We start from the raw sequence: 12,079 nt of genomic DNA, 5'->3' as shown, positions 1-12,079 counted from the left end.
AGTTACACAACGCCTGAATGAAGATTGCCTGAGCCACCTAACTTCATCCTTCCTGTGCACATGCATTATGATGTTCTAATTACCTATATATACTGGGGGGGTTCCCCAAAGGGACCCTGCTTCATCCAATGTGTAAGATGGATGGTGTTCACCCGACAGAAACCTATTCAATCTGGTCCTCAGTGGGTGGCCCCATGCTTTGTTCATCAGGCACTATTCAAGCTTTGTGCTTAGTTCATGTCTGTATTTGCTTGTCTACAGCCGTCCTTCACCATAGTTTGATTGCTTTACTAACAGCAATTAATTTTTCCTCGCAACACAGGTTACAGCCTCATCCCTGTTCCACAAATGCAAACTGAGGCAGAGCGGCTAGAGACAGATGGGGGGCACCTAATAAAGAAACTCAGAGTTTTCTTTTCAGAGTACATATTACATAGTGCTCTCTAGGCATCCAGAAAATGAGGGGCGTGCAAGCAGCAGCTACTTGGGAAATGTGTGGTGGAAGCACCCCACCCAGCAGCACGCAGGCACGCTGGGGCAAGAGACACAGAGCTTCTTACTGCCTCCACTATAAGGGGACCCTGCCTCCTTCAATCCCTCTCTCCCAACTTCCCCAGGGAACAAAGCAGGGATCTTGGAGACCACAGCTTCTGTCTAAGCAGAGCCCCAATTCAACCCCCAGAGCAGCTCCAGGCTGTCTCTTCCCATCCCTTGTCCGGCAGTTCAAATCTCCTCTGCCTTTGACTCAGACAGCTTCCTCCTCCCCACCTGCTGAGCATCGCGCCGCACAGGAAGGCAGTCTATCCTAATGGCTAGGGCTGCGTCACAAACCTGGAGAGCAAAGCCATAGGCAGCAGGAGAGACAAAGCTGAGTATCCAGAGCCAGAAAGCGCAGTCAGACGGGGAGTGAGAAGCCAAGAGGTCCAAAGTGGGAGTGGAGAGCCAGAGACAAAAGGCTTGTGAAGGGGCAAGCAGCCAGCAGTCCTAAGGGAAGTCCAGCTGCACGCAGCCACGGTGGCAATTGGGCACAGCTGGACCCAATTAGGACTGATGCAGCTCTCTGCAGATCTCCCATTCCCTGCAAGCCTTGCAGAGCAGGTCACAAATGCAAGTGGTCAGAGGTCTCTAACAAGGCCAAATCTGGGCAAATTTTCACCAAGCTGAGACGTGACACATCCCTACCACAAAAGCCACCCTAAAGCCAAGTTTCAGGCCCTTGCTCCACCATGCAGGGACACTAGGCATTTTGGAAGGAAAGGTCCCCAGGCTCTCTTATCATGGGTAAAAGGCATTTATCCCTCACTGGCTTCGCTCTCTGAAATAGCCAAACTATTTTGACCAAAATTTTCTGGAACCGTTCAGCCTGAGGCAGACACCCAGCATGGACGGGTCCAGCCCAAAGGACTGGAGTCTCTCAAGCAGCATTAGTAATCAGCAGTGCCACTGGCCCCACCAACAGCATGCAAACCTTAAGGGATGCTCTAATCCCAGTCTTTACTTTAAGCCCAGTGCTGTTGCCTCCTCCGGAGCTGCAGAAGGAGTGCCGTTCTCTACATTTACGTCCTGTGCACGAGCCCAGATTTACTAGTCGCAGGTACTTCGCTGCAGCACACTCCCATCGAGCTCCTTCCGAGCAGAAGTTACTGCCCTGCTTCATGCAGCCTGTCCCAAACGCAATTTCTTCATCTTTTAATCTTGTAAGCAGAAATGCCAGTGTGAAAATACTGTGTTACAAAGACCTACAGCTAACCCCAACTCTTTTATGGAGCAAGTTATTTATTCCCTGCTGTGAGCCTTCCTGCTTTTACTGGCCATGTCTTTTATCGGCAAGCACCTTTTGAGCCAACGTCCCTTTCTGAATCTCATCAGAAAATGTTTCCAAGTATATTTCTAATCCATTTGTGCAGCATGGAATTCAAAAAGCTGATTTTTTTTTTTTTTTTAAGTCTTTTACCTTGGGAGTTTTCAACCTTTTTTCATTTGCGAACCCCTACAAGATTTTGCATGGAGATGCGGACCCCTTTCAATTGTAAGTGCGGGTATTCACATACTTTTGATTGATCACAACCATCTTTGGCTGACCCCTTAGACATCACGGGGTCCATGGACCACAGTTTGAAAACCACCATTTTAACTGCATCCAAGTAGCTTTGCCACATTTTTCTAGCACTTCCAGCAACTCAGGAGGGACCTCTTGAGCCCCACCGAGGAGGCCAAAGGTGTCCATTTGCAGTGCTAACTGATAACTAAACCTGCCAGATTTGAGGGCGTTTAAGAATCTGGATCCAAATGTAATTTTATCAGGCATGAGGCCATTTCTAGTCAGCATCCAAACAATTGGGATTAAGGAAGAAAAGCAAAGATAATACTCATGGGCGAAGGGGCAGGTAAGCGAAGAAACAGCAGCTAACGGAGAACGCGAGAGACTTAGAGATCTCGCTGGCCTTTGGGAGAGAACAAATGCAACTACAGGCTTTGAAGGAGAGCTGCAAAACTAACTGGGCAGAAACCAGGCATGCAAGGGTGTCTCCGGCAGCAGAGACAGAGAAAAAGCACGAAAAAGAAAAAAAAATACAACAGTCCCGGAAAGTCAGATAGGCAGAGAGAGTCTCGCAAATCTCTCCGGCACAAAGAAGGTATTTTCACCTACGTGCATGGAGCCATCACAATAAAGTGCTGACTGACAGACTGGAGCTGTGCAATTTAAAGCAGAACATGCAGAATAAACCTCATTGTTAGCCCCCCCCAAGCCAACGCATTATGAAAGGCATTGCAAACAACAGTCTGCCTCTCTGTCTCCGCATGGGATCCTTCCACCTCATCATGCGCTTGCTTCAAACTGCTTTTCTGATCATTCCTCTCCCTTTGAAATGGCTGATTCATGTGTAATAATCAAGCTTTTGTGTTTAATGTTTCTGATTCCACTTAGTCACTCTCTTCCCTCCCCACCCCCCACCCCTCGTTGTAGGTTCATTTTAGTGACACCTTCCTTTTTGGTTTCCCCTCCGAGAGGCTTCATTTCTCCCTCTAATTGAATTGTTGTCATGGAAATCATCCTTCCTCTCGCTCTTTTTGAAAGGCTTTAAAACACCGGCCCCCTGCGCTGTCACTTTTCTCGGTGACAGCAAATCAGCCCCGCTACATCTTTTCCCTGAACGTGGAAGCAGCAGACTACAGTTATTTCTGCAGAGTCGACAACAGTAGAGCGCCATGAGGTTGGCAGCAAGGGCCGTGCCACTGGGTCCCGAACCCAAGGTCACAGCCCCGTTGTGCCTGCATTTGCAAGGATAGCCATGAGCCTCGCAGGACCAACACATAACACTGGGGCTCGCGAGCAAAGCAAGATCTCAAGTATCGCCCATGCAAAAACCCCGGGCACTGCCGACGTGGGCAAGCTTCTGCATTTCTACAGCCGAGGTTTCTGATCTGAATAGGGTCAGACGTTACACTACAGTAATGTCCTTAAAACAATTAATATCTCATTACCCCACTAATCTGGCGGTATCTTTCCAGTTCATGAGTCACTAACCACCAAATATCAGGCATGTTCGTAGTGACTTGTTTTTATGTGAGATATAAAGTAATTTGGCGGTCAACAAAGCTTTTTTCATTTCTCCGTGCTAAAAGGATCATTGCGAAGAATCAGACGTGACAAACTGCCAGCTCGAGCATCACTGGCTCAGGAAAAAGCACAGGGCCAGGGTTATTTTATCTGGCCCCAACATGAGAAGCAGTAAGGAGTCGAACTCAAATGAAGAGCTGGGTGGAGTGCCAAAGTCCAGTCGGTGCTCCTGCCTCTCCAAAATTTCACACAAGGATTGGTTCGGTCATCTGCAGACATGGGGGACGCTGCCAGATCCAGAACCACATTCAGATCCAAAACAGCATTCAGATTTTTAAAGCACCAAACAATTCAGATTGCTTTGAAAAATCTGGATTCTTATCCGTTGCTTCTCCGACCTGCTCACACCTTCCAGCTTTGCAGAATTTGACTGAAAAGCACAAGCCAGCTTCTTAAGAGTGCTGCATTTCTTCATGCCAGAGACAGTATAAGAACAGATCAGTGTTGTGGTATTAATAGAATATTAGACACGTATTAATACATATCATACTGTGTACCTATTACACTGATGAGCCGTTCTTATATAGCGGGTTTTGGCATAAATAAATACACCAAACTTGAGAATGTCTCTCCCTCATATTTAGCCCCGTGGGTATAGTATCTGAGCTCCCCACAGTCGAACACCGATCTTACAGTTCTGATGAAACTCTATAAAAAGCCAAAACCATATTTTCACATTCAATTTTAGGGGAGAAAGCATGTTCCCCCCCCCCCCCCGAATATAAATCGATGAAGGCTTGGAACTGCTGTTGCCCCCACAAAAATCACACAAGAGAAACCAATAGTCAAGGAGAGAGCCCAAAGGGTTAAATGCACTAAGCATACTAAAACCTGCACAGAAAAGATTTTGGACTTAGTACTTTTTACTGAGCATGCAAAAATACTAAGATTCAAGACTGTAGGGGGCCAGATTACAAGCTGACCCCATGTACAAGGAATCTAATTTTTATGGTTCTTTTGGAGAGAAAAAAAAAAAGAGGGAGGCTTACAATCCGAATAGCACAGGGCTTATCCTCACAACGCCCCAATGGGGTAGAGAATGCCTATTACCCCATTTTGCAGAATGAAGATGGAAAAGATAACTCCTATCCCCAAGATGACACAGGAAGCCCATGACAGAGCAGGGGACTAAATCAAGGTCTCTAAAGTCTTAGATTGCCAATCTAGTCACAAGGCCCCTGTGTCCTTCTTGGTCCTGCCATACTGCACTTCTACTTAAAGCAACCTCCCCACAAACAGGACTATGCCAAGCACAAGCAAGTGAACAAAGCAAAATGAAAGACCAAACTCTTCAGAGATTGCAACCAAGCTCAGTTTGGGCTTGGAGGTTCTTCTAGGAGGAGTTGCTAGCTTTTATTATCCCTCATATCATTTTATACATTCCTCACTGCAGCTACTAAATCAACCTAGATTATCTGCAAATCAGCCCATTTCAGAACAAGGTGGCTGGCTTACATCATTAGGTTTTTTCTGTTATCTACTTGCATCATTTTGTAATGACATCATTACCAAAATGGCTCTCCCCTAAATAAGCTATTCAGCTGCACTAGTCTGGTTTTGAAGCTTCTTCTGATAACTTCTCTTTGCTCTGAGTTTGCAGCCCTGCTCCCTTCCTTTACGTGACTGTACATACGGAGTTCAACACGAGACACAGTTTGAGTTATTCTTTTGCTTAGGCCAGGGATGCTCAATGCAGCACCCGGCTTCCACAGGTTGGAAAATATTAACACCGCCACCGCTACCGCTCCCCCTCTGCAAAATTCCCACATGCTGCATGGCCAGATCAGGCCCAGACCATTGCAACAGGGATGGATCTGGGCTGAACTGTAGCTGTGTGGTCAGACTGGCCCAGGCCAGGGCCAAGCATTGCCATGGTGCTGGGCCCCTGGCATGTGTCTGGATCAGATTGTAGCTGTGCCCTTCCTGCATGCTGGCTGCAGCAGTCCCTTGCCACGTGGCTGGATTTGGCTGTGCCCACAATGCATGCTGGATTGGCCGCCAGCCACACGTGACCCTCATGCTGGATTAGCCTCCTACCACATGCACCGTGCATGCCAGATTGGGCCCACCGGCTGGATCTGCCTGCAGAGGGACGTGGTGCCACCCATTCAGCCTGCAGACAAAAAGGTTGAGAACCACTGGCTTAGGCTGAACCAGCTTCTTTCCCAGACCTGAAGAAGAGTGCTTTGTGCCCCAGAGCTCTCCTAAAGTCTCTTCCAACTATACAGTTGGTCCAAAAAAAGATGTCATCAAAGATCCCAAGGACAAGATGTTAATGCCTCACCATTCAAGTGCACATCAGGCAGGAGAGAGTGCAACGGAAAGCTATTCTCACCTCCCTCTCACCAGAAATGTCACTGCCTTCTACAGACCACTTGCCTAAGTAAAGACGAGCCCTGTGTGGACCTTATTTTACAGTATTTCTGAAAGCATAAACCACCAGAAATTCAAGGCTATATTACCTCCCTCACTCAAGCACTTTAACCCTGCAAGTCTCCAAATTAAACGAACATGCCCAGACTCCTCGATACAAAAGCACCTCTGATGCATGTAAGGTACCAGCTGCCGAAAGAGCCATTCTTCACTCAGTTTATTTGACTGGTACAGAACTTAAAAATAAAAGGTAATTTTGAGGACAAAACCCATATTCAGCCTTTCCTTTAAAAAGACAGGCCTGCGTGGATGGAGAGCAGTAGTAAAATATTCTAAATCCCAGCTAGCGAGACACGGGTAGGCACTCTGCCATGACTAACACCCCAAGTAGTCTCAAGGTACAAAACAAGAAATGTGCTTCCTGATCGTTCAATCAAAGACTGCCATAAAATTACTAACTAGGCAAGTGCTTACAGCTCATCTATCATTTCATCTGATTTTTGTACTCCAATTAGTTATTCTAATCACCTGCAGAGAGCAGGTTAGCCAACTGCAAAGATGTCACTGGAGTTCAACGGAGAAAGTAGCATTTCGTCGTAACTCTGAAAGAGTTCAGCTCTGTGTTGGGTACAGATTAGTCCTTGTTACAATAAATACATAAGGGTTGAAAATTAAACAGGATCAAGTTAGGTCAGAACTCAAAATGGAGAACAATATGCAGAAGCTACAAAGAATGATTTTGTTGCCAATTCTTTCCACCAAGTAAGCGCTCAACCAATGCCCCACTGGAGATGAAGCCCTTTAATCAAGATGTAGAAGGTCCCATCCTCTTTTTAGTTAAGGGTGATAGGGCATATTCATAAAAAGAGGAATGCTAATTCTGCATATAATCAGACCATCTTAATTCATAGATTCATACAAGATGAGGGTTGAAGGGACCTCAGGAGGTCACATCTAGTTCAACCCCGTGCTCAAAGGAGGACCAGCCCCAGCTACATCACCCAACCAAGACTATGTCTAGCCAGATCTTATAAACCTCCAAGGATGAAGCTTCTACCACTTCTCTGGGTAACTTGTTCCAGTGTTTTACTACCCACCTCCTGAGAAAGTTTTTCCTATAATATCTAACCCAGGGGTTGGCAACATTTTTGGGCAGAGTGCCAAAAGCAACCGCAACCTCAACTTGTAAGATGTTGGGGTGCCACAGGTGGACGGCAGAGAAGCGATGAGGGGCCCAGTCCTTTTTGTGGTAGCGCAGCTCTAGCCCCTTCCCAACCAACCACCCTGAAGTGCACGTGCCAAGGAAAATGCCTTCAAGTGCTGCGCTCTGGCACCTGTGCCGAAAGTTGCTTACCCCTGGATCTAACCCAGGGGTAGGCAAAACATGGCCCGCAAGACAGATGTGGCTCGCCAGGCCAATCTACCCGGCCTGCGGGGCCCCTAAAAAATTTAGAAAATTAATATACATCTGCCCCTGGCTGCCTATCATGCGGCCGTCGATGGCTTGCCAAAACTCAGTAAGCGGCCCTCTGTCCAAAATAATTGCCCACCCCTGATCTAACCTAAACTTCTCTTGCTGCAACTTGAGCAGTTTCCCTGCTCGAATTCCTTGCAATTTTAATTGGCACAAAGCACACTTTACTTCTCTCCTGGACCACGTGCAGCCATTACACTTTTTCTGGTATAGGTGGTCAGAAACCAGCCTATACCCATAACAAAACAGAAGTTCAGGGCACACAGACTGCTATAAAAATGGTGGATCCCAGTCTAAGATAGACCTGGATCAATGTAGTATCAAACTTATTTGATCTGGGTTGTCTTGTGAATCAAGGTAGGCCGCTATCTGCCAGTGTCCCAGTTGCCTGTGCAGGGCCCCCGCTGACTCCCCCTTGCCTCCCCGTGGTGGGAGTGGAGTGGAAATCCTGCAAACCCTTCTCAGAGCTGCTCCAGCACAGGGTCCCAGGGCTCAGGACAGGGGAGGGATGCTCTGCGCCCTGCTGAGCCAGCCGGGAATGCGGGGTGTGCCGCGGATACCACCTCCCTCAGCAGCTCACGAGCCACACTCCCCCTGTCTCAGTCCTGCCTGGGGTGGACTCCCATACCCCCCACCCTGGGCAATGCCCAGGGACCCCCCCATGCCGCCGAATGGGGGTGGGCACAGCTCCTTCTGCTGGCTGCCCGCAGCTGCTAGCTGCCTGATAGATGACAGGGCAGTGGAGGGAGGCATGTGCTCGACAGCCAAACAGAGATGGCACAGACATTTGGCCATTTTCAACGGGCCTTGGGAACATGTGGCACACTGGGAGCAGGCAGGAGGGCCCCCCACCTTCTTGCCCCAGTCACTGTAGGCATCTGCCTGCCCCCGCAACTAAAGAGCGGCAACATTTAAAGAGAGGAAAGATCTGAACCTAAATGCCACGGTTCCTCAGTCCGTGGAGAGCGATGGGTTTTCAATCTTTTTTCATTTGTGGACTCCTAAAAAAAATCTGAATGGAGATGTGGACCCATTTGGAAATTTTAAATGGAGGGGTGGATCTCTTTGAGGTGTAAATGTGGGTATTCACATATGCTGGATTGCTCGTAGTCATCTTTCACAGACCTCTTAGACATAGTCTGGGGACCCCCGGGGGGGTGAAAACCACTGGTGGAGAGTCAAGCAGTGGTCTCCAATGTGACTGGAATAGTCTGCAGCGTGGTCGTCTTGCCCCCCATACTCACCCTGCAGAGTACAGGCAGTGCAAAGGGGCCGTGCCTGCATCGTATGCATTTCATGAATATACTAAGTTTCCATATGCTCAGGATTCTGCTCGCCGCACCGTGAATAGATGCCAATAGCAACTTCAAAGGAACTTGGCTGTTTTCAAGTCAAAGAGCCTTGGCAAGGTGTTTAGACCTTTCCGAGATGAACAGTTTCATCACTGGGTGCCTAAAGTGAATCCCTCACATAGAGGTGATTTTGGTTCCAAGTGCTAGACACCCTCAGCTAACACTGAAGTGAAGGGAAACGATCGACGCTCATCCCCTTTGCAAATGAAGGCAATTTAATTAGATATTTAACCGCACTCTCCCAGGTTTGAAAACTTACTCCGATGTGTACGATCTTCCATGAAAAGCAGTGTTGTTTTGCATAGCCTCTGTGCTGTCAAAGAGTACGCTTGTTAATGCAGTGCTAAGAAAATACAGAATTCTGACTCAGAGACGTTCCGCCTTTCCAGCTATTTGTCGCATTTAAATAACTCATTTATTAACATTATTTTCTGATAATGGCACAGCAGGAACCGAGCGCTACATTTTCAAAGTACTGAATTCTGTTTTCACCCATGGGAGTTGCAGACGATCCTACGCAGCTCTTTCAAAATGCAGGGAGGAGCGCTTGCCAAATTTCAGTTCTTAAAAACAGACCATTATTTAGAACAAAAACAAAAACAAAAAAACCCCAAAAACAATATATATCCCGTAACAGAAAAGAAAAACAGAACTCTGAGATGCCCTTGAACTAAGCACTGGTAAAACTCAGCATAATCCACAATGACAATTTATTGTGCTTCTGTGCGGAGGACCTGCGTGCACAAAGTTGCAGCCTGAGCAAATTAAAATAGATGAGTTATAAACACTTCAAAACCAGGTTTGTAATAGAAATGCTAACAAATCTTTAGCTATAATGATAAAGGCTAGCCAGGCAGCTCTATAATGTTAAATTAATCCTTAACATGTCCTTTTTTTTTTTTTCTACTGGGTCATTTAATAATGTGATAACTCATTTCTTTCCTTTGCCTTCATCTCCCACATTGCCATGGAGACAATTGCGAATCAGATATAAATAAAAATACTCCAACACTGTGGCACCACATGTTCTTTTGATCTGTTGCCAACATGATTTTAAAATTATAGGAATTCACAGGAGCTCAATAATTAACAATCCGTTTGCTATCAAACCACTTCCTTTCAACCGCTTTCCAGATGAGCTGAGGGTTGCTCAGAAACAGAGAAAAAGTTCTGCATCCCTTTCCAAGTGCCCCTCTCCGTTCGGTCTGCAGGCTCAGAGACACGCAGTCATCCAAGGCCAGACTCTGGCATCCTTATGCTTTTTTGAGTAAATTTTTGTCGGCAAATAATCCCATCGGTTTCGCTGGGCTCTCTCGCGTGACTTAATTTACAGGGTTTCGTAGCTCTTGGAGATTAAAACGTTGCATCTAGTGTGAACGTTTCTGCTGGCAGAAATGTCAGCACTGGATCACAGATCCCCGTTTTCATTCCCGTTGAAATTCATAAAGCACTAGAAACATTAGGATTAATTGTGTGTATGTGATCTCGACACCCTCTAGTGGCTACCCGCCTGCAGAAGCTATAAACTTTAATACTCTTAGTGCTATCAGCCACACCGGATCCGATTCCCTTTCAAAGCAGTCACCAAATTTCCACTGGCTTCAAACAGGTGCGGATTCTAGCCAGATTTTACTCGCGCTCGACAAGAAGCAGTCGACGCTGCTGAACCACAGGCACCAAGTCCAACCCTAGCTGTGGACTATTTCATCTTGTGCGATCGCAGCATACAGAACAGCTTTTGCTGTTGTTATGTGTTAACCTCCGAACAACCTCCATGCCGCAGTACCGGTCACAAACGAGCTGGCCGAAAGAGAGCTTTTATGGGACCACTGATTCTTTATAAAATACTAAATCAAATCTGTTCTAAAGCAGCAGAATGCAACTTGTACGTGACGGTAGCGTGTCCGAGGCCTGGGCAAGGCTTCTCAGTGAATCGAATCGCAGTCGGTTTACAGTCCAAGAGCAAGAATCTCTCTCTAGAAAGAGATTTTTCATATTAATTTTCACTCCTTCCCATAGTTATGGGCTGGAAGTCAAGCTCTTCTCCCCTGATTCTTGGGAGCAAATCCACTGAGCTCATGATTTCCTCAATAATTTTATCTTATGAACATGTCACAGGAGACAACTTAAACATGGGTATTTCACAGCTAGGGGCCATTGACTGCAGGGATGGTGTACAGCTTACAAAAAAGGCCTAAATGATTTAGGAACCTATTTAGGAGTCTTATTTTCAAGAGCTTACATCTCAGATTTACAATGGGATATAGGACCCTGTGGCCTTACCTCCACAACATGACTATTGCTAAATAAGCTAAATACAAATGCAAAGGGCAATAGATAGTCCAAAATTACTCCCTATACAAATACTTATTTCACTCTAAGCAAACTTAGTTTGACCTATTTCCAGTGTGAACTAAAAGGTACTCAACAACATCCAGGTATTCTATGCGATTTCCCCCACTTAGACAAGCGCACCAAGCTGATTGCAGATGAAATTATTCTAGAGGTATATCCCAGTAACGACACCACTGTAAATTCATGATCCACTGCTTTCTGGAATAAAACTTTCCTATATGGACGAACCCTCAGTCTTTCTTCAAAAATGGAGCAGCAGCGTCTCTTCCTACGTGTACCGACTACCATGGGGTTCTCATCTCGATTCAAAACTTCAAGACCCAATATAAACACCAAATCAATTAAGCAAACACTAATTAGATAAAACCTAAAATAGGTCCTAATTACTGGTTACCAACAGAAGAAGATAAATTTAAATTGAGCTTGTTCGGTAATCAGTGCTTTGGACGTGTTGTGTTTTCCTGGTGCCTTCCAAAAAACTTGCTATTTTAACAAGGGATGCAACATGGTCTGTTAGCAAGCTTCCTGCTCACAAATAACTAGACGATGAAGGAAGTTTGCCTGATGGATAGGCCAGCTGGATAGACAACACCAACCCCTCATCCTCAGGGCAGATGACTTGGGGAACGTACAGGTACTCCTCAATTAACGTTGTCCCGGGTAACGTCGCTGACCTATTAGAGAACATGCTTGTTGAAAGTCGTGCGACGTTCAGTTATAACGTTGTTTGGCCGCCGCCTGCTAGTGGGTAATTACTGTGACATAATTGGATTTGCTTAACATCATTTCGCTTAAAGTCGCATTTTTCCAAGAACGTAACTACGACGTTAAGCGAGGAGTAGCTGTCCGTGTCTGCCACGTACAGATACCACCGCTCCAAATTCCAGAGCTTCATCACTGGCA

The 12,079-nt window shown here is 46.3% G+C and overlaps 1 protein-coding gene across 3 annotated transcripts in view; it reads right to left on the bottom strand.

Moving 5' to 3' along the window:
* The window catches only part of TMEM132B (transmembrane protein 132B), a 364,403-nt gene that overhangs the window by 307,177 nt on the left and 45,147 nt on the right, over window positions 1-12,079 (bottom strand). The window contains exon 1 of one of the 3 annotated variants that reach the window (XM_059713427.1): window positions 832-974. The exons of the other annotated variants lie outside the window; for them this stretch is intronic. The gene's annotated coding sequence lies outside the window, so the exon portion shown is untranslated. Of the gene's footprint in view, window positions 1-831; window positions 975-12,079 lie in introns of those variants that run through there. 3 annotated transcript variants of the gene reach the window in all.

Source organism: Alligator mississippiensis, chromosome 10 (assembly GCF_030867095.1).
Source record: "Alligator mississippiensis isolate rAllMis1 chromosome 10, rAllMis1, whole genome shotgun sequence".
Lineage (NCBI taxonomy): Eukaryota > Metazoa > Chordata > Crocodylia > Alligatoridae > Alligator > Alligator mississippiensis.
This window is presented reverse-complemented; position numbering and strand designations above follow the sequence as displayed.